Here is a 27,617-nt window from a genome sequence, read left to right as displayed (position 1 = left end):
GAAAAGCTCACCCACACCCAGCCCGATGGCCAAGGCTGAGAAAGGTGAAGCGTTGCTGCTCCTCCCGCGGAGGATTCACAGCGGGCCTCTCTCAGGGAAGTCCCTCAACAGCTCTCCTGCTCTTGCTTCTTGGTCAACCAGGAGTGAAAGCACGCCCAGATCTAGTCTGAGAAAGCATTTGGCACGTGATAGAGTTTCGCTCTTCCCTGTGGTCAGCCTTTGTGTCGTTTTCCTGGGCAGGGGGTCCTGGTCACAGGACTTGGGACCTTTGCTACGGTCCAAGAGTGATTCCAAGGTGAGGAAGAGATGTACACCGTTCGAAGACCCATCTTCCATCTGGACATTGCTGAGCTATCTCTGTGGGAACTCACAGAGGTTATCCCTGGTGAGAAGGCAACTTCACATGGTTACCAGGGCAAAGTGAGAACCACAAACAGAAATCCTTCCTGGCACCTTCTCTGGTGGAGCTGTGCATGGGTGGTGCCGTGGAGCATTTTGGCTGCGGCTGAGTGCAAATGTCAGCTTTTCCCCATCTCACCCCAGAAAGTAGGTAGCACAACTGTTGTGGTGTGCTTCACATGGCTACCAGGGCAAAGTGAGAACCACAAACAGAAGTGTCCTGGGGCCTGGTTGTGGGCCACAAGTTCCTCTGGGGGGGCCCATGGTGCTTGTTGGTGCCGGAGGGGGGGGCATAGGGGCCTCTGGGGAGGCTCTGAGGGGCCATAGAGTCTAGGAAGGCATAGGGGCCTCGGGGGCGGCACAGGTGCCTCTGGGGGGGCTTGGGAGGCATAGGGGGCTTGGGGGGGGGGCACAGGGGCCTCTGGGGGTTTTGAGGAGCCCATGGGGGTCTGGAGAGACATAGGGGCCTTAGTGAGGGGGGCTGGGGGCTTCTGGGGCATCTGGAGGGGCCCATGAGGCTAATTGAGGGCCGGAGGGGGGCATAAGGGCCTCTGGAGGGACTTGGCGGGCAGGTGGGGGGGTACAGGGGCCTCTGGGGGGGCAGTAGTGTTGCTGAGAAGGGACTTAGGTCCTTTAGGTGAGCTGGGGGGTGCAGTGACTATGCAGGGGCCTTGGCAGCAGCTGGGGGGCTGGTTGGAGGGCACAAGGTCCTCTGGCGGGGCTTGGGGGGCATCTGGGGTGGATGGGAGGCACAGGGGCCTCATGGGGGAGCCCATGGGGGGGCCATGGGGCTGGGGGGGCCATAGGGCAGCTGTGCCCCCAGCCCGTTCCTCTATACTCCCAGTTCCTGCTGGTGGGTCCATGGAGGGCCCAGGTCGAGCTCCCTCCCCAAGTAAGGGGGGACCCAGGACGGCGGACACGGTAAGGGGGCTGGGGGCGGCACTGACACACCCCCCCGAAGCCCCCCCGGCACCGCTGTCCCGGGGGGGGGGCGGGCGAGCGGTCCCCCCTGTGCCTCCCCAGCAGTAAACAGGCGGGGGGGGGGCTGCCCCACCCCCCTGGAGCAGGCAAGTGGTGAGGGGGCGGGGGGGCAGTATCGGGGCTATAGGGGTTAGGAGGGGCCACAGGGGCTATGAGGGAGCAAACCGGGGCTGTAAAGGCTGAGGGGGCAGGTGGACAGGGGTGCACGGGGGCATGGGGGGGGCAGGTGGGCGGAGGACGCAGGGTGGGGGGGGACACGGGGGGGGGCAGGTGGGTGGTGCGTGGGGGGCGCACGGAGTGAGCGGGGGGGGGCTCTCAGGGCAGGCACAGTTTTGGGGAGGGATGGGGATCGGGGTGTGGGCAGAGGGGGGCCGGGAGGGGAAGGGGGCTGGACGGGCAAGACAGGGGCTATAAGGGTTGGGGGGGGGAGGGCGGCAGGGGGCCACAGGGGCAACACACCACGGGGCCGTGGGCATGCCCGTGGCCGGCAGCGGGCCCGGCCCGGCCCCGGAAGGCGGGTTTAATTTCCGGCCACGGGGCGCCCGGAGCGGCTGAGGCGGTGCGGGGCTTCCCCGGGAGCCTGGAAGGCTTTCGGGCCGGGCCGTGCAGCGGCGCGCTGGGTGAGCGGGCGGGCTGAGGGCGGCCGGGGGCCGCGGGGCGAGCCTGGGCGTGGCTGTCAGGCAGCGGCCGACCGGGGGGGGATGTGACGGGCCAGCGCTCGGCCACGGCAGGGAGTGCCTGGTGCCAGTGGCAGGCGGGCTGAGGCGGGAGGACAGCCCGGGACCGGCGGGGCTGCCGGCGGTTCTCGTCTCCCCGCCAGTGGCGGTGGTCAGCCGGCTGCTCACGGTGCTGCCTTTTTTTTTCTCGGAGCTGCGCCGCTACCTCGGCGAGGAGGCCAGGAGCGGCGGTGGGGCGGCCCCGGTGCTCCCTTGTGGCGGCGGGGCCCAGGAGGGGGGTCGGCCTGCGGCGCCCTGCCGCTCCCCCGCCGCCTCCGGGCTGCCCGGGCAGCCGCTGCAGCCGCCGCAGCTCTGCGCGGGGCTTTGTCTTTCCCCCAGCTGCTGGCTGGGGCCGTGGCAGCGGACTGGGGCCGCAGGGGCTGCCTTGGGGCCTGCGGTAACGCCGTCGCAGGGGGGCGGCTCAGGAGCCTCTTCCCGCCCCTGCAAGCGGGCATGACAAAAAAGAAAGCCGGTGGCGGAAATTCCCCCCCACCCCCGCGGTTGCTATTTTTCGTTAAAAAGCATTACAAAGGGCAAGCGCGAGGAATTGGTGGTGCCTCCTGGTTACGCAGCCAGGCCTGCTGGGCGCTTAAACCAGTGCGTCCAGTCAGGTAGCATTATTTTTCTAGGTTGTAAATAAGCCTGAGGTTTAAACCCACTTACATTTCTGTATGGCAGTGTACTTGGTCAGAGAGCTCAGTCACACTGACAGAGCTGGCACAGAGTTCCCTTGGGACTCCAGACTTGACTGTCTTGTTGAAAGGCTCGAGAGCCTGCTTTGGAAGTCACTTGGCAAGGCACAGCTTTGCCGTGACTTTGGTACTTGAATTCTGACTGTGATGCCAATGCCATGTATGCCCGTATGAGGTTCATGGGAACAAGGGATGGCTGATTTCAGAGCGTTTAAAACACCACAAACTCTTGAAGAGCTTATAGGACGCCAACCTATTACAGATATCTGGCAGATGAGGCAAGCTCCTGTTTGTTATAGTCGGTACTTCTGCGAGGCATGTCTTTGCCTAGTCCAGGGGTCCTCAAACTACAGCCCGCGGCTGGATACGGCCCCCCAGGGTCCTCAATCCGGCCCCTGGTATTTACAGACCCCCCCGCCAGGGGCTGGGGGCGGAACCAAGCAGCCGCAGATGACTGCCTGCCACTGCATCCGTGCGCCGGCCCTCTGGTTAAAAAGTTTGAGGACCCCTGGCCTAGTCCCTCTGAAATTGCGACAAGGACTTATGGCTGCACTTCAGGAGCAAAGCTGCCGAGTACATGGGCTTTTCCTACTAGAAATCAAGCAGCTGTTCTGGCAATACTTGACTTTGGTTGCATCTTTAAACCCTAGGAGGCCGACTGTCCCGGTTTCAGCTGGGATGGAGTTAATTTTCTTAGTGGCTAGTCAAGTGCTGTGTTTTGGCTGTGATGTGAGAACAATGCTGATAACCGCACTGATATTTTTAGTTATTATTGCTGGGTGATGTTTATACTAAGTCAAGGACTTGTGGGTTCCTTGGGCCCTGCCAGCCAGAGGGCTGGGGGGCACAGGACACTGGGAGGGGACACAGCCAGGACAGCTGCCCTGAAGCAGCCAAAGAGGTATTCCATGCCGTGGGATGTCATGCTTGGTATAGAAACTTGGAGGGTTAGCTGGGGGGGGTATCGTTGGTTGGGGACTGGCTGGGCATCGGTCAGCGGGTGGTGAGCAGTTGTACTGTGCATCACTTGGTCTTGGTGGGTTTTTTTTCCTTTTCCCTTCCTTGGGATTTTACCCTTTTCTCCCCACCTCTCCATCCTAATTGTTGTTATCACTGTTGTCCCTATCTCTTTATTCTGTTTACATTATTAAATTGTTCTTATCTCAACACTCGAGTTTTGCATGTCTTTCTGATTCTCCTCCCCACCCTTCCGGGTGGTGGGTGGGTGGGGGTGAGCGAGCGGCTGGGTGGTGTTTGATTGCCGGCCGTAGTTAAACCATGACAGTCTATTTTTTGGAGCCAAACGTGGGGCATCGAAGGGTTGAGATAACGACAGGTCTAATCGGACTGTGTTGCTAGGTAGGGCCTGGCGGCCAGAAGATCTCGCGCTGTATGGAAACAAAGGGCCCCCCTCCAGCTAGCCAACAGCTTTTAGTTTATGATGTAAGCAGACGGAAGTGACATTGTAAACCTAGGCTATATAGTGTCACGTCGTTCAGCAATAAACGCCATTTGCCATCCACCACATTGGTGTCTGTGAGCTGATGGACCGTGCGGCCAGGGGTCGGCCGCCGTGCCGTTCCTGAGCCAGGTCACCGCGTGCCTGTGAAGGCAACAAGTGGTGCCGAAACCCGGGAATAATCACCTGGAGTCGGGTGAACGGTGGCCAGAGCGGCAGGACCAGCCCGGCGGGGAGGACGCTCCTGGACCAACCAAGAGGATGGAAGCTCTTGCGAAGGTTGTATTACAGCTGCATAAGCAGTGGGGTATCGACTGTAAGCCCAAAGATTTTACTCTCGCAGTCGTGAGACTTTTGGAGCTCGGGGTCATTGACCAGCCGGTGGATATACTCCACCCAGATGCGTGGGACAAATGTTCCCACGCTTTATGCGATGAAACGATGTCTACTGGTAGTGGGAAAAATCTGAAAGCGTGGGGGAAAGTCGTCCAGGCTCTCCAAAAAGCTAGACACGAGCAGGAGACCTGGAAAGCTGCCAGGGATTGTCTGTTAACCACCCCGCGGGTGGGAATTGGGGCGGCTACGCAAACCTCACGCCCCCCGGCTGAGGAGGGTTCCATCAACCCTCAAAGCCGACAGTACGGTGACGCGCCCACTCAGCGTCCAAAAGACTCTAACATCTTCAGCTTGCCCACAGACTCCTCGGCGAACTCCTTTTGGGGCAAACTGGCTGCAGAGGCCAGGGATGCTGAGGCGAAAGCCGAGGCCGAAAATACACAGATTGAACCACCACCATATGTGCCCCAAGATGTCGCCGAGCAGCAAGGGGAAGGGCGGGGCGAGACCGCCCCCGGCGGGAGCAGGGGGGGAGCGCTAAAGTTAACAGGCGCACACAAAGGGGAGGGGGAGGAGAATGGGAAGGAAAAGAGTGATTGGCATGACCAAAAAAGGGAAAAGCTCACGAGCGAGGGGCGGAAAGCTAATCAGAATGACCCTCCCCAAAACCGTCCTTATAAGGCAGGTGCCTCCCCAAGCGGAAGGCGGGGCGGGCAAAAAGGGAAAGAACCGCCCAATTACACAAGAAAAGGGAGGGGCCGAAGCCCAACCACATACCACAAACACCCAGAAGAGAGCAGTCAGTCGGACTCTGACTCCGGCTCAGACTCTGCATGGGAGAATTGGCTTGCAAATACAAAGACCAAAATATCACCACTCACGGAAAAAGAAAAACCTAAGGGGACAGAAATTACTCTCACTGATTGGAGAAAAATACAAATTGCATGTGCCGATTGGGCCCCACCAGACACACTAGCATTCCCCGTCTGAGTGACGGACGGGGGACAGAGGTTTCATTCGCCCTTAAGCCCTAAGGATATACAAGCGATTGTTAAAGCAATCGCGGACAAAGGACTCAATTCGGCCATGGTCTCCACCCTCATAGATGGGGTTTTTGGGGGAGATGATTTGCTCCCATTCGATATAAAACAGACCTGTAGGTTGATTTTTGACGGGGCAGGGATGATTGTGTTCAAACAAGAATGGGAGGAGAACTGTGCGAGGCAGTTAGCCTGAGTAACCGGAGCGGATCATCCGCTACACGGCTCCAGCCTACAGCGGTTGATGGGTACAGACCCAACAATGATTACCCCCCAAGCACAAGCCCAGGGCCTGCGGGCCCATGAAGTTATGGCAACCACCCGTGCAGCTAGAGAGGCTATTCGCGTAACCTCTAGAGTTATTGCCAAGCCATCGCCATGGTCCACAATAAAACAAAAAGAAAGCGAGAGTTTTACACAGTTTGTAGATCGCCTCCAAGCAGCAGTCGATTCCTCGACCCTGCCCCCAGAGGCAAAAGGCCCGGTTGTCGCAGACTGTTTGCGGCAACAGTCTAATCTAAAAACCAAGGAAATCCTGCGATCGCTGCCACCTGGGTCAAGTCTCGCAGACATGATTAAACATGTAGTGAGCGAGGAACACCTGGCCCCAATCCAAGTGGCCGTTCGTGCACTGGCTAGCGTGATGATATGCCCCAAATGTGGCCAACCAGGCCATGTGATGATCAATTGCCCCCAATCGGGAGACCCACCAACGGCACTCCCTCCGCAAAACCGATCTAAAGGACCGTGTTGGGCCTGTGGAAAGAGAGGGCACTTTGCGAAGAAATGCAGACTTAAAAAGCAGGGAAACGGGAAGGGGAGGGGGCCCCTGGGCCGCACACAGCCCTCTCCCACTTGGGATGTCAGGCGGCCCCATTACACCAACCCCAGACAGGGGGGGTCACTCCCGAACCCGTTGCCCCCGCAGGAAGCAACCAACTTTATGGCCCAGCCAACGACCCCACAAACCTGGCCTCCGTCCCAGGGACAGCAGGGACCGCCCGGTGGGGGCGAGACCCCTGGGTGGCCCTGGCAGTAAGGTGTGACAACCCGCCAGTGGTGTGGGGGATTTTTTCCCTCCATAATTCCCTAAATGGTACCACCATCAGTATCTCCTTTTTGATTGATACCGGAGCAGATGTCACAGTCATTCCTGAAACGAGCTGGCCCCCACATTGGAAATTGGAAGAAGTCTCCATGGTGGGCGGAGTCGGGGGATTAACCCGAGCTCAGAAAAGTGCTCACTTGGTAGCAATCACGCTCCACACAGAAAAGGGACCAGAAAAGACCATTACCCTCTTCCCATACATCATGTCAGGAGTCCCACCCCTGTTGGGAAGGGACGCCCTAGCCTTATTAAAAGCCAGAGTGACAAATTTACAGTAAGGGCCATTGCCGTACACCCACTTCCACTGATCAGACTGACATGGAAATCATCCGACCCAGTATGGGTCGAGCAGTGGCCCCTGTCAAAGCCTCGAATGGATGCCCTTCTTGAGTTAGTTGACCACAAACTACAACGAGGTCATATAGAGCCTTCCACTAGTACATGGAACACCCCAGTCTTTGTAATACCCAAACGAGCAGGCGAGGGGTTTCGTCTCCTCCACGACCTGCGTGAGGTAAAAAAAAAAATCCAGCCAATGGGTCCCGTTCGAACATTGTTGCCCATGAACTCCATGGTTCCGGAGGGACAACCTTGTGCTGTCCTTGATATTAAAGACTGTTTTTTCTCAATATCTCTGCATGAGGCGGACAAAGAGCGGTTTGCTTTTTCTGTAGTGTTTCCAAACAGCCAACGCCCTAACTTACGCTTCCAGTGGAAAGTGCTGCCCCAAGGAATGATCAATTCACCCACTATCTGTCAAATCACAGTGGATCGAGCACTGGCACCGGTACGGCGCAGTGACCCGACTGCGACTATCATTCAATATATGGATGATATCCTGATTGCCGCACCATCAGGCAATCAGGTAGACCACCTGGTGACAATCATTTCAGAAACCCTCAAGACAAACGGGTTTGAAATCGCAAGTGCAAATATTAAAAGAGGACCCTGTGTCAGTTTCTTGGGAATGGGAATCACAAGTTCTTATATAACACCTCCTCAAATAAAAATCCGTCAAACCGTTAAAACACTCCATGATATGCAACAGTTAGTGGGGTCTTTGCAATGGCTCCGCAGTTGTCCTGATCCCTCCCAAAATCATGTCCCCCCTGTACGATCTTTTGAAAGGGAAACACCCATGGGAACAAAAAACTCTGACGACAGAGGCAGTAAACTCTCTCGACTTTATCGAGCAACAGGTGTCATCAAACACACTCACCAGGTGGAACCCAGCTATACCACTTGATCTGTATGTGCATTTCACGGAAGGGGGGGGAGTAGGAGCACTGGCCCAAGGCCCTCCTGAAAAAGCTCAGCCAATACAATGGGTAGTCCTGGGGAAAACGTCACGTGCTTTCTCTCCAGGAGTCGAGTGCCTCGGTAACCTCATCATGAAAGGCAGGAAACTCGCCCTAAGGCATCTGGGCATTGAGCCAGCCAGAATATACCTACCCTTTCGCAAACAGCTCCCAACACAATCAGTGGCAATGTCAGAATATCTAGCTATAGCCGTCGTCGGATTTGGGGGGGAAGTCCGGTATGCCACAAAGCCCCCCTGGACTCAAATGCTAGCTATTGTCGGCATCGACCTCCCGCAGAAAATCATGGACCGGCCCCAACAGGGACCAACAGTCTTCACAGACGCATCCTCAGCGACCTCAACCGCGGCAGCAGTATGGCAGTCGGGAGGAGAATGGCACTGTGTCAAAATGACCGATCGTGCGATCTCTGTCCAACAGCTGGAAGCAGCAGCTGTAGTGCTGGCATGCAGTCTGTTCCCAACAGGACATCTCAACATAGTAACTGATTCAATGTTTGTGGCCAAGCTTTCCTTAGCCATGTCAGGGCCCGGCGTGTCAACATCCACAATAGCTCTGATGCTAGAAGAAGCACTTTTTTCCCGAAAGGGCACTATATCGGTTATCCATGTCAACAGCCATAACCCAATCAAAGGGTTCTTCCAAATCGGCAACGACAAAGCAGATGCCACTGCAAAAGGGTTGTGGACACTGAAAGATGCCCGCCAATTACATGAGTCCCTCCACATTGGAGCTAAAGCGTTAGCAAAGAGATGTGGGATCTCGGCCACTGACGCGAAACATATAGTAGCTACATGTCCCCACTGTCAAAAAGCACCATTGTGGTCTAGCAGAGTCAACCCCAGAGGTCTTAAAGCCTCCGAGGTGTGGCAGACAGATTTTACGCTCTGCCAATTGCTAAAACCTCGAGCATGGCTAGCAGTAACTGTAGACACATATAGCGGGGTGATCGTAGCAACACAACACCTTAAGACCGACGCTAGGGCAACCATCCAACATTGGCTAACAGCCATGGCATGCCTTGGCATCCCTAATCAGATCAAAACGGACAACGGCCCAAATTTTGTGTCTAAATCAGTCCAGGCATTCGCTCTGAAATGGGGTATTACTCTGGTACACGGTATCCCATATAATAGTACAGGACAAGCCATAGTCGAACGGGCAAATCAAACTCTGAAATCTAAATTAGAGGTATTAGCAAAACCAGAAGGTTTTACCAACGTCATTCCCTCAAGGGACCAGGCACGCTTATTAGCAACAGCCCTATTAGCTTTAAACCAGTTCCCCAGGGGAGACGAGGTGAATAGCCCTGCCCAGAAGCACTGGGCCACTCGAGCGCTAGAAGAAGGTCCGTACGTCATGATCAGAAATGAGCTAGGAGAGTGGGAACAAGGGTGGAAATTAGTTCTGACAGGGCGAGGGTATGCTGCGGTCAGAAAAGATAACAGAATCAAATGGTGTCCACTTAAGTCTATCAAGCCAGACCTTCAGAATAAAACTAATGAAAACTGTGAGTTTTTATCTGCAGGACCTGATCATCGGACACCCCCGTAACCAGTATACCCTGGTGACAAGAGAAGATGACGAGTCGGCAAGCGGCCTGTCTGCATCTGAGAGCTCTGCACCAGCGGAGTCCAGACAATGGCGAAACAGCTCCCGCAAGGCGGGGCTGCGATGTTTTTGTGTGTTCTCAATTTGGGGGTTCATAACGCCGTCTAGCAGCTTGTATGAACGTCAGCCATGGGAATGGGTACTGGCAAGATGGAAGGACCAAAAGATACTGCAAAGGATAGTTACCCCGGGATTCCCTAGTTTTCAAGTATATCTCTGTGACCTAATCCTCTCAACCCCCTGTTTAAACACTATAATGTATTATATGTGTCCCAGCTCTAACCCCGGCAAATCTTACTGTAACGTCCCTTATCAGTATTACTGTTCTCGCTGGGGCTGTGAAACCATCGCATCTGGCTGGAAGGTAGCGAAACCAGACCCGTTTCTTAAAACCAGTTGGGGACCAACAGGCTGCACCCCTAGGAGACCAAGTGGGGTGGGAAGGACAGTATGCCGAGGGAAATGTGACTGCCAACATATTTTCTTAAACGTAACCAATGAAAACGACTTAGGATGGACCATCGGCAAAACTTGGGGCGTTAGATACTGGCAACCCGGCACAGATAGGGGGGGACTGTTTTTTATTAAAAAACAGGAAGTAAAAAGCGGAACAGCGATTGGCCCCAACGTCGTGATCAAAAGCGATAACCAGCAAAGAAAAGAAAACTTGCAGACTGCCATGCCCGCCCCAGCCGATCCCTTACTAACCAAGCAGATAGTTCCCTCAAGCCAACCTAACATGAACCTTCACCATTTACGCGACAAGCCATTTTTTAGCGTGTTAGATGCCACCTTTCGGTCACTGAATCAGTCAAACCCGGATCTCATGAATTCCTGTTGGTTATGTTATGGCGTGTATCCCCCCTTCTACGAGGGCATTGCCCTTGATGCTTCCTTTGATTATTCATCAGACAGCAATCCAACCCAGTGTAGGTGGGATACACCATGGAAAGGAGTTACCTTGAACCAAGTCAGGGGCCAGGGCGTATGTATTGGTAATGTCGCCCTAGCAAGCTGGGATAATGCTGTCTGCGCAAGAACCGTTGCGGTTGACAAGACCCGTAAATGGGTGATCCCATCCGCACCTGGAATGTGGATCTGCCATCGATCAGGAGTAACCCCCTGTGTGTCCCTCAAAATTTTTGACGATTCTGCTGACTTTTGTGTACAAATTCTGATTGTTCCTAGGATCCTATACCATCCAGAAGAAGAAATGTACCGCTACTGGGGAGAAGCCAATAGCAGGCTTCAAAAAAGAGAAGTACTGACAGCTGTAACAATAGCAACGCTGTTAGGTTTGGGAGCAGCCGGCACGGCCACGGGAGTGACCTCCCTAGTGACCCAGCGACGAGGCCTGCCTCAACTGCAAGCTGCCATCGATGAAGACCTACAAAAAATCAAGAAATCCATTACCTTTTTGGAGTAATCCCTCTCCTCGCTATCAGAGGTTGTTTTGCAGAATAGACGGGGATTAGACCTCCTGTTTATGCAGCAAGGAGGCCTCTGTGCCGCCTTGAAAGAGGAATGTTGCTTCTATGCGGACCACACCGGAGTAGTTAGGGACTCAATGGCCAAATTGAGAGAGAGATTGGCTCAAAGAAAAAGAGACAGGGAAGCCCAACAAGGGTGGTTTGAATCATGGTTTAACCAATCTCCGTGGCTAGCCACCCTGATATCCACCTTGGTAGGTCCGATTGCAATAATCCTGCTGACACTGATCTTCGGACCCTGTATATTAAACAGGCTTGTGTCCTTTGTCAAGAGCCGGCTAGAAAGGGTCAACATCATGTTTGTAGAACACCAACAATGCGACGAGCGAGGGGAAGCAAGCGGCCAACTCAGTGAGAGTGATAAAGCAAGCTTCGATTTATTACGGCGCGATTATGTCTTATATACAGTTCCAGTTAATTATGCCTACAAGTCATCTGCTGATTGGCTAAGCTCTAAAGGGTTACATTTTCATACGTCCTCCTACTTGCGGTTTCTGCGGATAGCTAGCTACATATATTTTTTTCTCTCTTGTCTACGCGAATTCCTCAAAGTTATTTACAACATTAGGCACAAGGTCAGTGTTTTTCTCAGCTTCCTTATCAGCATGCCTCAGCACAGCTGCAAGGCCTCCTTCAGCTAACTTACGCTAACTTTGTTTCACAAAGATCTTTAAGGGAGTCATGGCCGTGATCACACAGCCATTCTGCAACATTTCCCCCTTTTTCTCTTTGCGCAAGCAAAACTTGTGCAGTTACACGCTCGAGTAATTTTCGAATACAAGAGAGAGCACAGCTTAAACATACGAGTGCAATGCTAACAATTATTACTATAAGCAACACACTTTACAACAGCCCTTTAAACTACCAGAAGACCGCCCTAATAATAGAGCACCATAACTTTGTCCATTAATTATCAGAGGTCCTCGGACACGAGTTGCAATATTTTGTGTTCGGTTGTCAATTAATGTTGTATCTACTGCTGTTGCCAGGTCCAGGCCGAGGCTCCCTCGGGTGGCGGGTTGTAACACGGTGTCTGTCGATAAAAGTTGGTCATGTCTCCTGGAGGGGGTGTCGTGAAGGTGACAGGAGTCGCGATTGGGGTCGACGCGCTGCGGCTCCTCGCGCTCGGTTTCTCGTTTCCCGTCTGCCGACAGACGTTGGTGTTGTGGGTTCCTTGCTGACAATTTCGGCACCACACTTGACGTTGTCGACATCGGTCACGGGTATGTCCTGGCTTCCCGCATCAATAGCAGAGGAAGTCTCGGCGCGTGGTGGTCACTGGCTTCGGGGGCGCGGTAGCCCCAGGGGGGCGCAGAGGCGCAAGCGCTGCAAATGCCTGACTTTGGGCTTGCACTAAATCTCTCCCTACTGCTTGGATTGCTTCCACTAGCAAGGCTTGCTGACCTACTGGCACCCGACTCATTCGCTCTAGCATTGTTTCTACAGAAGAATCTAAGGGCAGGGTTACTAAAATGCCTTTGGTGTCACTGTTACTATTCTCCAAAATACATTGGCGCAATAACGGCCCTTTCATAAAGTTAGGTATATCTGGTGGGCTCACTGTGGAGGCCTGACTCATTCACTGTACTACGTAACTGACAATATTTTCCAATCAAAGCCTCCCAGGTTCCCTGTCTTTGGTTAGCGGCATTCATCTGATACGTTACAGGGAAAGCTTGTAGGGGGTTGACTTGATCAGCAATATCAAATATTCCCTGACCAGCCACTTCTTGTGCTATTTTTTGCCAATTAATGTGCGTAGAACGCACCAGTTTCTTTACTGTTTTTTTTTGTTTGTTTGTTTGGGGTTGTTTTTTTTTTTTTTAGAATTTTGTATTGACTGCCCACTGCTATTTTCTTCCTCAGCAGCACTTTCGTCAAATGTGTCCCCGCCCTCTGGCCCCCCCGAGGCTACTGCACCGAAAAAGGCGGGGGGGGGGGGGCGAAGGACACGAAGGGTCTATAGGTGGTACAGTGGGCTCTATAGGTGGTACAGAGAGCACTGTTTGTGATAAAGGGGGTATTGGAATGTGATTTTCACATGGCATAACTTTTCCTGCATTAGGATCTGTGCTTGCAAGTCGGCTTGTTACTGCCGCAGCAAGGCGCTTTTCTGCTTGATATCCTTTTATACAATTAGTTACTTCACGCCATGATTTCATCAATTCTTTTGCTGCCTTATCGTCATCTATAACTAAGTCCCACAAGCAGTCCCTAAACGCACGCCACTCCTCTACTTCAAACATTTTTTCGGGGTCTGTAAAAAACCCGTTCGCTTTTCCCATAGTAATTAACCTGGCCAGATCTTTTAAAGGGCCTACTCCCCGCTTTTCTAAAAAGCATTGTAAAAGTGCTACCTCTTTTTCCATAGCGCACTTAAAACAGTCCTTTTCCTTGATTAAGATGCAGCCTTTTCTCTGGGTAGACATTCACGGACGGCGAACCTTTCCTTGATTAGTCGTCGGTTCAAGCACGGATCGAGTTACGATGCCTGCATCAGTCGATCTTTGCTCCCTGGTCGCTGCTACCAGTGCTTCTCCGTCCTCACTGTCCGGTGAAGAACAAGGATTGGGGGTCCCTGTTCGGGCGCCACTTGCGACGAGCGAGGGGAAGCAAGCGGCTGACTCAGTGTGAGTGATAAAGCAAGCTTCGATTTATTACGGCGCGATTATGTCTTATATACAGTTCCAGTTAATTATGCCTACAAGTCATCTGCTGATTGGCTAAGCTCTAAAGGGTTACATGTTCATACGTCCTCCTACTTGCGGTTTCTGCGGATAGCTAGCTACATATATTTTTTTCTCTCTTGTCTACGCGAATTCCTCAAAGTTATTTACAACATTAGGCACAAGGTCAGTGTTTTTCTCAGCTTCCTTATCAGCATGCCTCAGCACAGCTGCAAGGCCTGCTTCAGCTAACTTACGCTAACTTTGTTTCACAAAGGTCTTTAAGGGAGTCATGGCCGTGATCACACAGCCATTCTGCAACACAACAACTGCTTTAAAAATGTACTTGATCAGTATTTCCCCCGATTCTCCCTGGCTCTCCCCAAATATCCCAAGCTACACTCCATTACCCCCAGTCGCTTCCCAAGTGCCAATTGCTCAGTGTGCCTTATCTTTGTACTCTTTTTTAGAAATATTTTTACTATATTAACCTGTTTAGTTAAGCGGGGGTGGGGGGGTGGGGGGTGGGGGGGTGGAAATGTTGCTAGGTAGGGCCTGGCGGCCGGAAGATCTCGTGCTGTACGGAAACACAGGGCCCCCCTCCAGCTAGCCAACAGCTTTTAGTTTATGATGTAAGCAGACGGAAGTGACATTGTAAACCTAGGCTATATAGTGTCACATCGTTCAGCAATAAACGCCATTTGCCATCCACCACATTGGTGTCTGTGAGCTGATGGACCGTGCGGCCAGGGGTCGGCCGCCGTGCCGTTCCTGAGCCAGGTCACCATGTGCCTGTGAAGGCAACAGACTGTGTTAGATTAAATTGTTTGCAGTAGTCATTGTATTAAATTAATTGTAATTGGCTACAATGCTGGCTTATCTGTTTTTGAGTTTGCTGCCCAATCTTTAAATCCTGGTAGGCTGACAAATGGAACAAGCTGGTTAGAGGAATGAGCCTCTTTCCAGGGAAAGCTCCACTGACTTGAACTTTAAGCCTAAACTATCATCTTACTGCGTTTACTTTGTGTGTGTTAATGCTTACCTGATAAATATATTTCAGTTGATTTATCAGTTTAGTTACAAGTTGGAGTAAGTGGTCCTTGGCTATACGTAAACCTCTCCTCTGCTTTTTTAACATGTTGTGTGTCATTACACTTACTGTTGTACTTCAATACAAACCGGGAATGATTCTGGTAGTGTTGCAATCTAACGGTAATACTGCATCATCTTGTCTGTGAAGAGAAGGGAATCAAGCCGACTGTCGCTGTTCTACCAGGCAGGGTGGACACCCGAACAGCTTCGGTCTCGATGCCCAAGCCTGGGCCCAGCCCAAGAAACGACTGTCTGCTTCAGTAATTTGGCCATAAGGTATTAACTGGTTGTGTGGGAAGGTGCCTAAACAATACTGTCTGTTCTTTGCTTCGGTATGTCTCATCTGTAATGGATTCTTAAACGCTGGGTGTTGCAGGAGGCTTGGAGAGGCTGGGCTGGTCCCTGGCCGGCAGGCCATGCCCTGTGGCAGGGGCTGGGGTCTGCGGGCGGGCAGAGCTGCGGTGTGCAGGGGCGCAGCCCGTCCCCCGCTGAGTCGCTCTGCCGGCTGCTCCAGGGAGGCTGCTTTGAGCAGCGCTTTTGCTTTTGTATTCCTCTTGCTGAGAGGCAATGTTTTACTTTTGTTCTCATGAGATTTTGTCACGTTAGCTTTAGGCCCATTTCTCACTTATTAATTAAACCTGGTCTGCGAAGGACTGGGGCTGCCCTTCTTCCACCCGTGCTGTGATGTCATGTGCAGATTTTGTATGTAAAGTCTCTGTTCTGACATCATGGCTGACCCCTGTGCAAATACCTGTCTTGGGCTCCAAGTGCAGTATTTTATACACCCGTTCAAGCCACCCACCTTATGGTAATTACAGCATGACAGGATTTCCCTTGTTTGCTTATAGGACATTTGCATGGAATAGGGTTTTAGGCTTTAAAAAGTTTAGGATACAGCCCATCCCCTACTTCCCTCTACTTCGCTGATCCAGTTATCCTCTTAAAGGAATTAGAATGGTATGACACTACTGGCTCTTGGGGAAAAAAAAAATTGTGACTGTTTTCTAGTGCTGCGTTACTTTTTAGGTGCTTGTACATTTGTTTTGGTGTCCCATTCCCTTACCCTGTGGTTCATCCTAGTATCTTTTCATATTGAGTCGAGGCCAACCACTGTGTCCCTCACCACTGCTCCTTTCGCTATAGGAGCAGGCAGATAGGGCAAGTAAGAAACAAGCGGTAAAAGTGCCGAGCAGAGGATTTGGTTCTCCCTTTCCCAGGCATCCCTTTGATTTGCTTTGTGACTTATTCCATGGTCCTTTATTACCTCTTCTTTAAGAAAAGATAGGTATTTACCACACTGCCATAACGTGAGTTTTAATTAACCCACAGCTGAACAAAGCAAACCAGACCTAGCACAGATAGTTCTGTCATTCATTGGCATGCTTTAGGTGGGTAAAATGGGAGGAGGTTTACCCGGAGACCTGTCTTCCCTAGTTGTTTAGCTCCTGGCACCACCACCTATCCATCACCTGCCTCAGTCCTACCTTTCTTTTCAGGGTTGTGCAGATTATCAAGGCATATAGGTTGTGTGAGGTCTTGATTTTCGAGCCTTGCTTCTTTGGAGGAGATGCCCTTGTCTGCACAAGGGGTGAGGCATGTGTCACTGTAGATGTCCACCAAGAGCTGGACACCTGGCCATCCTGACATGAGGTGTCTTGAAATAGATCTGTATCAGTCATGCCAGTCTATACATGTGCAAGATATTAGGAAGAGCTATAAGAAAGCAAATGCAGCGTAGTCGTGTATTCTGCACATACACACCACACACCGTGGTGTTCTAAAGCAGCCTTCTGCTTTCAGCCTCCCAGGCAACGTTACTTTACAGGACTGTGCCTTTTTGTGGTGGTTCCCAGGCTCGTTCAGTCTCTTACTGAGGCCTTCTTTTATGGATGGATGGTTTTTCTGTCGTAGGTGATGATCAGGGCTTGTATGTAAATCTGAAGTTTGACAGGTAATCTCCGTGGAGCAACAGTAGTGGGTAACAGGTAAACTGAAGCCAGGAAAAGGCAAGAGCACGCCTGCAGTTTCAGGCAGTGAGGCTGTAAAGAGGCTGTGTAAGGACAGTGGTGATGACTAATACGTTGTCCTTTCCAGATGCAGACTTGTGGGGTTTGTGGCAAAACAAAATAGCACGTCAGCACAGGATACAGATGCATCCACAAGTCATGATGAAACGAGCTGGTTTGCCTTTACAATTCATTTATCAGATCACTTCCTGTTCCCATTTTGAAGGCTAGAGGCTAATGATTGATAAGTATCACTTCAGGAACACTACATGGTGCTCAGCTCAAATGATGTTCAGTCAAAAAGCAAAACAAACAAAAAAAACCCACCCCCACAAAACCCGAAGAGTGTCTGTTTTGGCTTGAAGAGTATTAAGCAACCTGGGAGGACAGCTGAAAACACTTTGCATATGCCGAAGCAAACAAGAATTTTTGTTGCCAGTTTGGATTTGGGGAGTATACAGAGATGTTCATATGCAACGAATCAGTCCTCAGTTCAGAACTTAGATGCTCATTTGCCTGGGGGGGATGACCCTCCTATACTTTTTTTTATTTAATCAGTGAAAACTGCTAGCTGGGAATTGATTTGGGGGATCGGATCCAGAAACACCTTTCTCTGAAAGGCAGCAGTAACAGCAGTTCAGTAGAAAGGATAAACAGCTTATAGGTGTCTTCTGACACTGAATATTGGTCTAGGACCCAGATTACTAGAAATGCTGTCCTTCCAGGCTTTCATAATAATCTAAACGTTTCTATAGGTTTTCTATTAATTAGGATACGTAGGGGTGTTTATTGACCATTGAGAAATAATTCCAGTGTTTATCAATCTTGCTGTGTTGTTGGCCGCTTCAACTTGCTGGAATTTGCCACTTTTAATTTGAGGGCAGAACTCTGTGGTTCTTATGCCTATTCCAAGAATTCACGAGGGAGAATAAAAGGCTGTGTGTTGTTTTGGGGTGGTTTTTTTTGTTTGGTTTGGTGGGCTTTTTTGGTTGTGATTTTTTGTTTTGTTTTTTAGAACAACAACCGCCTCAGACACACTGTCATGTCTTAGTCACCTCCTCATTTTCTAGTTCTGTGCAAACGTGCTGCATTAAAATGACAGTCTCTCTCGGTCTGCCCTTACGGAGCCAAGGCAGTTACGGCTGCGATTCCAAGGAGAGGCTATGTCCTTTATTTCATTTGATTCCTATTAGCTGTAACAGAGTCACTGGACAGCACTGAAGGATGCTTTACTCAATGTTCTGTCCTGCTTTTGTTTACCCGATTGCCTTAACGGCACAGAAACCATTAGGAACAGCCTTCAGCAATAAGTATTTAGACCCTGTTCAGAGCTTTGAGCACAGCCATGTGAGTTATCTGCTCTGTTTCTCTGTGCTGCTTCAGATTTAAGTTTTTAGAGTAAATGTGGAGTGTGATCAAGTACATTTCGGAGCAATTTGCAGGCACTGCTTTTGGAGCCTGTGACAAACTGCCAATGTGAAATAACGCCTCCTGCGACGCTCATCTGCACGGGAAGCTGTGGGAGCAGCACTAAGCGAGGGTTGAGGGCAGAAGGCTTGAGGCTTCTACTTCTTGCCTACAGGTAACAAGCCTGGCCCCGACCAGGGACTGGGGCTCTATGGAGGAGTTTTCCCTGCCTGCCACGTCCAGTTCCCGTAGCCTCTGGGGAGGGATGGTTTCTGCAGCTCCCTCTGTGCTGATGCTGCAGGCAGCAGCTGAACCAGCCGGGCTGGAGCCTATAAAGAGGATCGGAGAAGTGTACTGAGTTTTCCGATGTCCCATCCTAAGCTAGGTGCTCCCTTGTTTTTGGACCAAGGGCTCTGGGGATCTGTGCTGAACTCTTTACAGTTTATTGAGCCTCCTGTGACCAGATGTGGTGATGACCCCGCTTTGTTGAGGGGAAGGATGTCTGATGTTAACTAGTCATGTCCAGTGGAAGCCTGTGGGAGTTAACGTGGGCATAGAGAGTTCTTTAATCCAGTGCTTGGTGGCACAGACTGCTTTAATTTTGACTTAAATGAGATAGGCACTTGGAATGCAAACTGCAGAGATGTTCCACTTACAAGCAAAGCATTTGACGGTTTCACTTTTCTTAGAAAACTGAACAGGCAGTATAAATAAAGGAAGCAAGCTGAACTGTAAAAAAAATAAAATAAAAATCAGTGAAGCTATCAAGGAACTATGTGTACCCTCTAGAACAGGGGTCCTGAAACTTTTTAAACAGGGGGGCGGCGTGCAGATGAAGTGGCAGGCAGTCATCTGCAGTTGCTTGGTTCCCTTCCCTGCCCCCTCCCCCCCCAACCCCTGGCAGGGGCAGGGGGGGTCTGTAGATACTGGGGGCTGGATTGAGGACCCTGGGGGGCTGTATCTGGCCTGCGGGCCGTAGTTTGAGGACCCCTGCTCTAGAAATTCAGCTAGCTAACATATCAGTGGGTGAGATTTGTGCATTTTTCTTGGTGGAAAAATATTTCTGCCCTGTGAGCCCTGAGGATGGCTCTGATAGCAGGGAGAGGCAGTTTCTATCACTGTGCAGAAGGGTGATGCTTCTGCTTTCCTGGCTGGGTTTGGTAGTGCTGTCAATGGTGATTGTGTGGCTCTACCAGATCAGTCATCTGAAATGTTGCCGCTTGTTATGTATAATTGGTGGCTTTGGTCTGGTGGGAAGCTAGATCTGCCCTTCACGCTGTGTGACAGGCCATCAAGACCATGTGTCAGACTGGTTATGCCTTTACTGGTGGCTACAGAAAATCAGAGGGCAAGTGCTGCTCCTCACATTCACTCTTTCCACCTTTTTGCAGGCTCCGTGAGAGAGCACCTAGATGTGTTTGAAGCGTCTGGGAATGAAGCAGACATGGCTTTGCCACCTCCATCAGGATCTCGGAAGGGGAAAATAGTAAGAGAAGCTACCAAAGCCCCAGCAGAATTGGGACAGGGGAGATGGGAGCTCCCAATAGGGTTGGACATTTGGGAATTGTGTGCCAGACAAGTACAGAATAAATGCTACATGTGAAGCAAAGACACCGTAAGGTGAGGAGTGTGTGAAGGGTGTGTTTGTATGAGAAAGAGCAGTCTGAAGGCACAAAAGGAAAATTGGTTGAACACAAAGATAAAATAAATGAAAACATAAAGCAAAAGCAAGAAAACAAAAGTAGTAGGTAATGTTTATTTGGAGGGGAGTGTGTGTGTGTGTAAATCCCAAGCCTTAGGAATAGCCTGCAATTTCTAAAAAAAAAAAACACCCCCAAAAAGGGCAGGCCAGGGGGAGAAAAAAAGAGACTGGTCTAGGAGAAACATGTAAGAACAGGGAAAGAACCTGGAAAGGGCATGAGGTTTAACGAAACATTTGAGTTGCCACTAGCAGCAGGGATGTCCACTGTTAGCCTGTATAAATGTGTGATCTAGTGGTGACACGGCCTCTCCTCTTTCTCTTCTCGGTCCCTGTGCTCCCCTAATACATCTGCCTAGTCTGGGCTCTGGTCCTGCCCCATTGCCAGGGTGTTTGTGCTGTGGCCAGGCTGAAGGGTCCTTAGTTTCTATTGTGCTTGTGGCGGTTCACTATAGTACAAATAATGGATATAAGCTAATTATTAATGTAAGCTATGTTGTCATAGGGAGGCTGAGTGGGAGAGAAAATTCACTTACAAAGTAAAGGTTTTCAAAGAAAATATTTACCAAAGAGCTTTCTCTGTTGATGTGTTCTGTACCTTGGAAATGGAGACTGACTGTTAAAGAAAACCTTGAGTAAAACAAGAATAAAAGAAAAATAACTGAGAGGTTACTGTGCCATGTGCACACTATTGCCAAACAAAGAACTTCAGACTTGATGACAAAGCTGTATATAAGCTTGCATGATGAAATCTGAAGCTGGATAAACGCAGCTTGGTTTTCATTTATAGTTTAGTGCCCGTCATCTGTCCAGCATCATAAAGATCTTAAAGCTGAGCCAAGTTTTAGGAGACCTTGGGTGAGTTATATTTTCTGATGGAAACCATGCAAAAAAAGATGGGCTTTCATGCCAAAGCAGACAAAAGTTAGGGTTTTGACTGTGTTATGCTTCAAGTTTCAGAATTAAAGTCTAAGCTCAAAGTAAAATAAAACCGGGACACTTCTGGCCAACAAAAGAAAAAGTTAACTGGAGCTGCTGCTTGCTTGCTGCTTTTTTGGGGGTTTATTTCTTTTTTTGTTGTTTTTTTTTTTTTTGTTGTGACAATCTCTAGTCTGCCTTTGTGTTTTTTTTTGTACTTCCCACATTGTCAGAAATGAAAATGGAATACAGATTCTGTTCTGCCTTTTATTTTCTTGTTGACAAGAAAGTTGACAAGTATTACAGACTCAGCTTCTGTAATAACTAAGCCTTAGCAAGTAGGTCTTGCTCTACAGTGTCTCTTGGGAGTGGTTGTTACTACTGGCTCTGCTCTAGAGGAGGAAGACAGCTCAACTTGTGTTTTCCCGTTGCAGATGTTGTCCTGGAGAAGGCCATGCATAAGTGCATTCTGAAGCCGTTGAAGAGCCATAATGAAGCAATGTTGAAAGTGTTTCATACTGCAGATGGTTTTTGGAAACAACTGAAGGAAAACCTTCAGGTGGTGCGGCAGAGGAATCCTCAGGAACCAGGCGTGTTTGTTCCAACACCAGACTATGTGGATGTTGAAAGTCTGTGACCACGCAGAAAATGTATTCACCTGAAAAGAAAGTCATGCTGCTGCTGAGAGTTTGCAAATTGATTTATACTGTTATGGAGAATAACTCAGGTATGGTGCTTCTTGTGGTTCAAGGTCATTGTTTTTCTAAACCTGGGGTTGTGTTTTGGAGGAGGAGATGAGACCACCTGATTCTGCAGCTTTGTCTCCTTCTCCTGGAGCTCTTGTAGCATCTCCTTGCCCTTTTGAGAGGGATTCTTCCTCTCTGCTTCCTTCCTGATCTCTCTGCATCTGGCAGCACATCTTACAAATTCAGTGTGAAGCAGAGTTGTGAAGCAGCTTAAAAAAAAAACCCAACCACCAGCTTTGCTTGACTGTAGGCATTTGAATTTGGCTGTCAGAAAGGCTGTCCTGTAAGCCTAGAATTTGACACTGGTTCTAAATTAGTATTTTCCTGGAAATTTAATAAAGGATGCACCCAGTATCTAGCTGTAGTAATTCAGCAGTGTGTATGAAATATGAAAATTACAAGGGCTCTGTGTTAATGGCTGGAGGAAAGCAGCCCCTGATCCAGTGTTTTGGGTTTGCTGTGCCTCTGAATGTTCTCATTTGGACAATTTCTTTGTGTTTTTGCAAGAGAAATAACATCTATTTTTACGCTGTAGCAGGAGTCCCAAAGGGACTTGAAACCTAGATGGTGAAATGGAACCACAGACCAGTTAAGACCCGCTTGATTAGTCAGTGGCACAGTTAAAACGCTGTGCTGGACAGCATGAAATCATAGGTGCAGCTCTATTGCCTGACATCTTATCATACGCTGCCGTGGTAGGTCACGAGCTAAGGTGAAGCAATGCTGGTGGTAGTGGAAGATTTTTTTCTCTTAAGAAAGTATAAGCTGCTGCAGGTGGTTGGCAGTTTTCTTTCGAGCGCTGAATCTGCAGCTGGGCTCTGTGCCGATCAGGATGCTTGCTTTCTTTTGAGACCTGAGGTGAATGGTGAAAGCTTGAGGCTGTAAAAGACCCCCAGGCACTTTGGCAAGATTTGGGCAGGAGCTTAGACCTGGCTTATTTCTGTGCAAAATCCTGCATTTTAAAATGTATATAGGAATCTTTGCCCAAAGTGATGTAAACTTTGGTTTTTTCTCCATACTGTATTATCACATTGAGTAAGGTATTCCCAACATGCAAAAGAAAAGTACTGAGAGGCTTCTGGTGAACCATTGTACTGAGGGGCTTGGGCTAAGATGCAGCAAATGCTCCTTGGGGTTGTCTTGCTTTGTCGTGTAAAGTTTTAAAATGTGGCATCGAGCCAGCACCTGTTTCCAGTACCTGCTTTGTCCTGTAATCTCAGCCATATAATAGTGTAATACCTGGAGGGTATGTCTTAGCTGGTCTGACTTTCAATATCAGCCCTTCAGTCCTCTGGAGTTTCGCCATAGTTTAAACTGGCTCCCGATCTTGATGTTTCAAGTGGCCATCACACCGCTTCTGCAATGAGCACAGTTTGGCCAGACCCAGAGATCTAGCCACATAGCGTTTTCTAAAGAGAAAGTTTAAATGCGGTAAGAGGAACACATACAGACCTAGGTACAGCAGAGCCTCTGTGTGTTGCGTGCTGTTGTTACTGATGATGCTTCACCAGCTAGTTGGGAGTTACGTGAGGCTTTGCTCACTGGTGTTTTTAACCATGATCCATCAAGGAAATGTGCAGAGTTTTCATGTAAAATCTAATAGGCTTTTATATGCAGGCTTCTCTGCTGGGTTTCGGACTCAGGAACCGATACTTGTGGCTGGATCCTTCCAGAAAGGGGACGTCGTCCGTGCACATATAAAGAAAATGCCCATTGATTTTCTTTTAGCCACTGACAGAAGTGCGGGTGGAGGTCAGGCCAGACTGGCATGGCTACCTCTTGTGAGTTCACCAGTTGAGCTGACACCAAGGTGAGCCCAGTCTTTAAATTCCCTTGCGTGCTTCAAGGTCTGCGTCATCCAGTTTGTGCTCATTAGAAGTACAAGATGAAGCTGGACGCTGCCCACCAAGTGTCCGATGATGTTCTCTTTGCTGCACATCCGTAACGAGAGGCTCTAGAGTAATACAAACCTGGTCAGTAAAGGCAGCAAAATAACACTTCCCTTTCAAACACCGAAACTGGTAAAAGGGTGTGATTTGTCTATCACTGCCTGTGTTCTCTTTGACCCAGGGAGGCTGTATGGAGCTGATGACTTCTTGCCTGTGTTGGCATATGTGCTGGCCCAGGGTGATACGCTGGAGCTGGATACTGAAACTGAATACATGGTGGAATTGCTGGATCCATCTTTGCTGCATGGAGAAGGTATTCAACTGCTATTAGAACTGAGTGGAGGGCTGGGGAAGGGGGATTCTTCCTCACCTCGTTTGAGTAGAAACCCTTTTGACGGAGTCATGTAGTCGGTGATGGCGGTAGTGTAAGAAGAGAACCTCGTAATTATTTCCACCTTAAAATAAGAGAAGGCTGGTTAGCTTGCAGAGTTACAGCCCCAAGTGACCTGGGAATCTACCGACGTCTTAGGAGGGAGTATGTTGTTTTCTGCCAAGAAGGAGGAGGCATCCTGACTTAGCAAGCAAACATAGGCTGTGCGGGTGCCAACTGTGGTTATCCTTCTGTGCCTGAAAATGTCCCGAGAGTATGTCTGGGTCTGCAGCATTCAATTGAGTTGTGAGACCTGGAATGGGACCCGGGTTAGGTGCTTTGTAAAATCTTCTGGGGGAATTCTCTGCCCCTCTGGGGAAAGTGCTTTTGAGAATGTTGCCCCCCTTAATGATCCTGGTTTATGCCCGATACTTGCTTCTCACAGAGTATTTTTATAAGGCCTAGGAATATGTTTCTTAAGGCACTCTTGAACAATGGCTGAAGTCTGCTAGAGGCAAGGAAATCTCCCTCCTTTGTTTTCACGGTGGTGGTTTTAACAAAGAGGTATTCTGCCAGCCCTTGGTAGGCCCCAGAATCTATCAGTTTATGAGGAAGTTTCAAAGGTTCTTGTGACCAAGCTCAGCTGTGAGTTAAGTATATGTGTATACGTCCCATTTCTGCTATCTCTTGGGTTGCTGAAATTGCTGTATCCTTTTACATGCCGATATGCATGACAGAACTGTGTCGGGTTTCCTCTGGTTCAGTACTAGTCTGTTCCCTGCTTTGTGTGCAGGGTGCATTGTTCAGGAATCTTAGGACAGAAAATACTTGAGATGTGAAGCTGGAGATCATTAACACGCTTGAAAGGCAGAAATATTTACTGGGCTGTTAAGTCGTGTCGTTTTTAATGTAGCAAAAGTCATTCATCTATTGGCTGGCCCTGTCTGTGCACTAGTTAAACTGTACGGTGCAGGAAAAATTGTTTAGTGCTTTGGGGTTGTGCGGTTCAAATGTAAATGTATTTTCCAGTTTGTCTGGTGGGTCTTGCATGTCTTCCACGTATTGAACTCATCACAGAGCTGAAAGCGAGAGGATGCTGTCGGTAATACAGAAAGCACTACTGTGAGCATAGACTGCATCTCTGAATGACTCCACAAATAGACCGTGCTGCCTCTTAATTGAACGCTCCCACTCAAATAGTTTACTTAAAGAGCAAGAGAAATAAATGATAGCCTGTCTTCTGTTTCTCCTGGCTGCTGAGGACTGTTGCCTCCTGCTGAGAGTCCTTTTCCTTTGTGACCTGCAGCTCCTTTTGTACATCGGCAACTCTGTTGTGGCTGTACTTTGTTCTCCACTCATGTAATAGAGGTGAAGTCTGGAGAGCTGTACACGCTGCCTCCTGAACTAGTTGGATGTAGTGTTGGACATAGGTGAACAAACACAGCCTGCCTTTTAAAAACAAAAGCAAAACCTTTGGGATGCTTCCAGGTACAAATCACACGCTCGGTCATTGCTTTGTTGCCACTAAGGGGGTCACTTTTAAGTTCCTGAACAGTGGTAGATGGTCTTTTATGTCGTTTAAACAGCTGTGTTTGTTTGATCCCCGCTTGAAGCTCAGGAAGAAAACAAATCGCTGTTTGGAAATGTTTAGAAGAAAACTCATGTTCCACCTTTGTAGAAACACTCAGGAGTAAAGGAGCGACACTGGTCATTTAAATAACCGGCCACCCCCAGCGCTAGCGGACCCAGAGATGGATACTGTTGCACCACTTTGATAATATGGAGCCCAGGCAACCACTGCATGGCTCTTAGCAGCTGAGAACACACTGTCCAGTATTTTGCAGGCAAGTAAGCTGTTTTTCTTTACGTATAAATATTTTGTCCATAGAATGCAGTGACTTTCTTGTATGTGTGCGTTTGTTTATTAAAAAAAAAAACCCAGAAATCATTTGTACTTTTGACTGTGACCCGTTGGAACTGGCGTGGTGTTTGCAACCACTGTGAATTGTTCTTCCCCTGCTGTCCTTCACAGGAGGATATTCCTTGGCAAGTGCTTATGGAGCACTTTTGCTGATCAAGAACTTCCAGGAAGACCAGGCTGCCCAGCTGCTGAGTTCAGAAGCTAGAGATACTCTCCGGCAATGGCACAAGAGGAGGACAACTAACAGAACAATGCCTTCAGTTGATGGTTTTCAGGTAGAGCTTTAGGCTGAAGAGAAAAAAAGCCCAGGGGATGGTTGTTTTGTTGGAAATCTCCATTTGAGAAGTATGATTCATAATGATTTCCTTGGGGCCACAAGTGGTGTGAAGCAGTGCTGAGAAGATAGCTGGCAAATTTGCCTCTGTTTCAAAGTCTTTCCACTTCATAACAGAGTGTGGTTATGATGGTATAAAGGAAACACTAAATAATGGAGCTTTCCCACTGTCCTTTGTATTTAAGTCGTGCAGAGCGAGGACAGACCAAATTGTATTTTCGATTCAGCTTCTTTGTACGCTTTGCTGTTAAAAAGAACAAACCCAGATTTCCAGTGGTATAAATCATCACAACTCCCCAGTTGCGATTGGTGGCTTACCGTGGGTAATAGAGAGGAGACTTGGCAGAAAAGCTTGCCTACAATTTGAAAGTTTAAGCAAGGAGTAGAGTTCTGTATTGTGGATGTCTTCATGTTTGTAGTTTGTTTTGTGGGTTTTTTTTCTCCCCCCTCCCATTTCTTACTGCTCTTTCAGAGTAGGGCAGTAACTCCAACTGAAGAATAACAAAACAGTCGGGATTACTTTATCTTTTAAAACCAAGTCTGCATGCCTTTCATATAGGAAAAGATTGTTACGTAGATAGGCGTGCTGTTGTCTGTCCAGATGCATCAGTTTGCGAACTGAAGCAAGGAGGATGTTGGAATCGAGAAGAAAGGATTTACTCCTTTGTGTCTGGTTGTTTACAGTTCATACCACAGTGCAAAGCTGCTGGAGAGGCTAACAACAACCGTCAATAAGTTATGATGGAGCTAAGAGCTTGATAAATGAAGGTATGGGGTCATCAGGAGGTAATTAAACCTTTCACTTGCGGCTCCTTCTGCTTTATCAGTGTCCATGCAAACAACCACAGCACATCACTGAACAGGAAGGAGCTGGGAAAAGCAGCAGTCTCCCACAATATGCCTCTCTTAGGAACAGGAGAACTGACAAACAGAAATTCCAAACTGTGGCAAGCGCACAAAGCTAGTCCATCTTACTGGGATCCATTTTATATTCTGCTTACCTGTAGTTAGGTGTCACATTCAAGTAGCTTGAGTCTTTGTTCTTTCTAGCAAAATATTACGCTTAATAGGAAAATTAATCACCTTTGTATTTCTGCTGGATGACTAAATGACAGAAGATTTTTTTCAGCAGGATCTTGTATTCAGTTTCACCTTCTCTTCCTCAGCAACTGAACTTCAGCCAAGCTACCTGTACAGCTGGACGCCGTGCTGGATGCTGGAAGATGCAGGGGAGCACAGGAAGAGCTGGCACCAGCTGTGTCCAGGGCTGCTCCTTTAACTCTTTGAAAGAGAGCCTCAAATCAGTAAGGTCGCTCCGCTTCCAGGCTATGCTTGGCACAAATTCAAGCACTTTGCTGCCTGCCCAGAATGCCAGTTTTCCATCTCCCTTCTCCACATCTGCAGTCCTGACATGAAGC

At 49.4% G+C, this 27,617-nt stretch overlaps 1 long non-coding RNA gene across 3 annotated transcripts; it reads left to right on the top strand.

Annotated features, from left to right (window-relative positions):
• The first annotated feature begins 1,808 nt into the window (after window positions 1-1,808).
• On the top strand, window positions 1,809-27,617 carry LOC308057806. Of its 3 annotated transcripts, XR_013925463.1 has the most exons (6): window positions 1,809-2,000; window positions 19,714-19,942; window positions 21,374-21,666; window positions 23,424-23,495; window positions 23,756-23,887; window positions 25,977-27,617. It is a non-coding gene; the product is annotated as an uncharacterized lncRNA (long non-coding RNA). The 3 variants fall into 3 exon arrangements; XR_013925462.1 differs by lacking the exon at window positions 23,424-23,495; XR_013925464.1 differs by lacking the exons at window positions 23,424-23,495; window positions 25,977-27,617 and adding an exon at window positions 25,633-25,819.

This window comes from Falco punctatus (genome assembly GCF_963210335.1).
Source record: "Falco punctatus genome assembly, contig: scaffold_33, whole genome shotgun sequence".
Classification (NCBI taxonomy): domain Eukaryota; kingdom Metazoa; phylum Chordata; class Aves; order Falconiformes; family Falconidae; genus Falco; species Falco punctatus.
The sequence above is the reverse complement of the archived record's forward strand: the minus strand, read 5'-3'. Positions and strand labels throughout refer to the sequence as shown.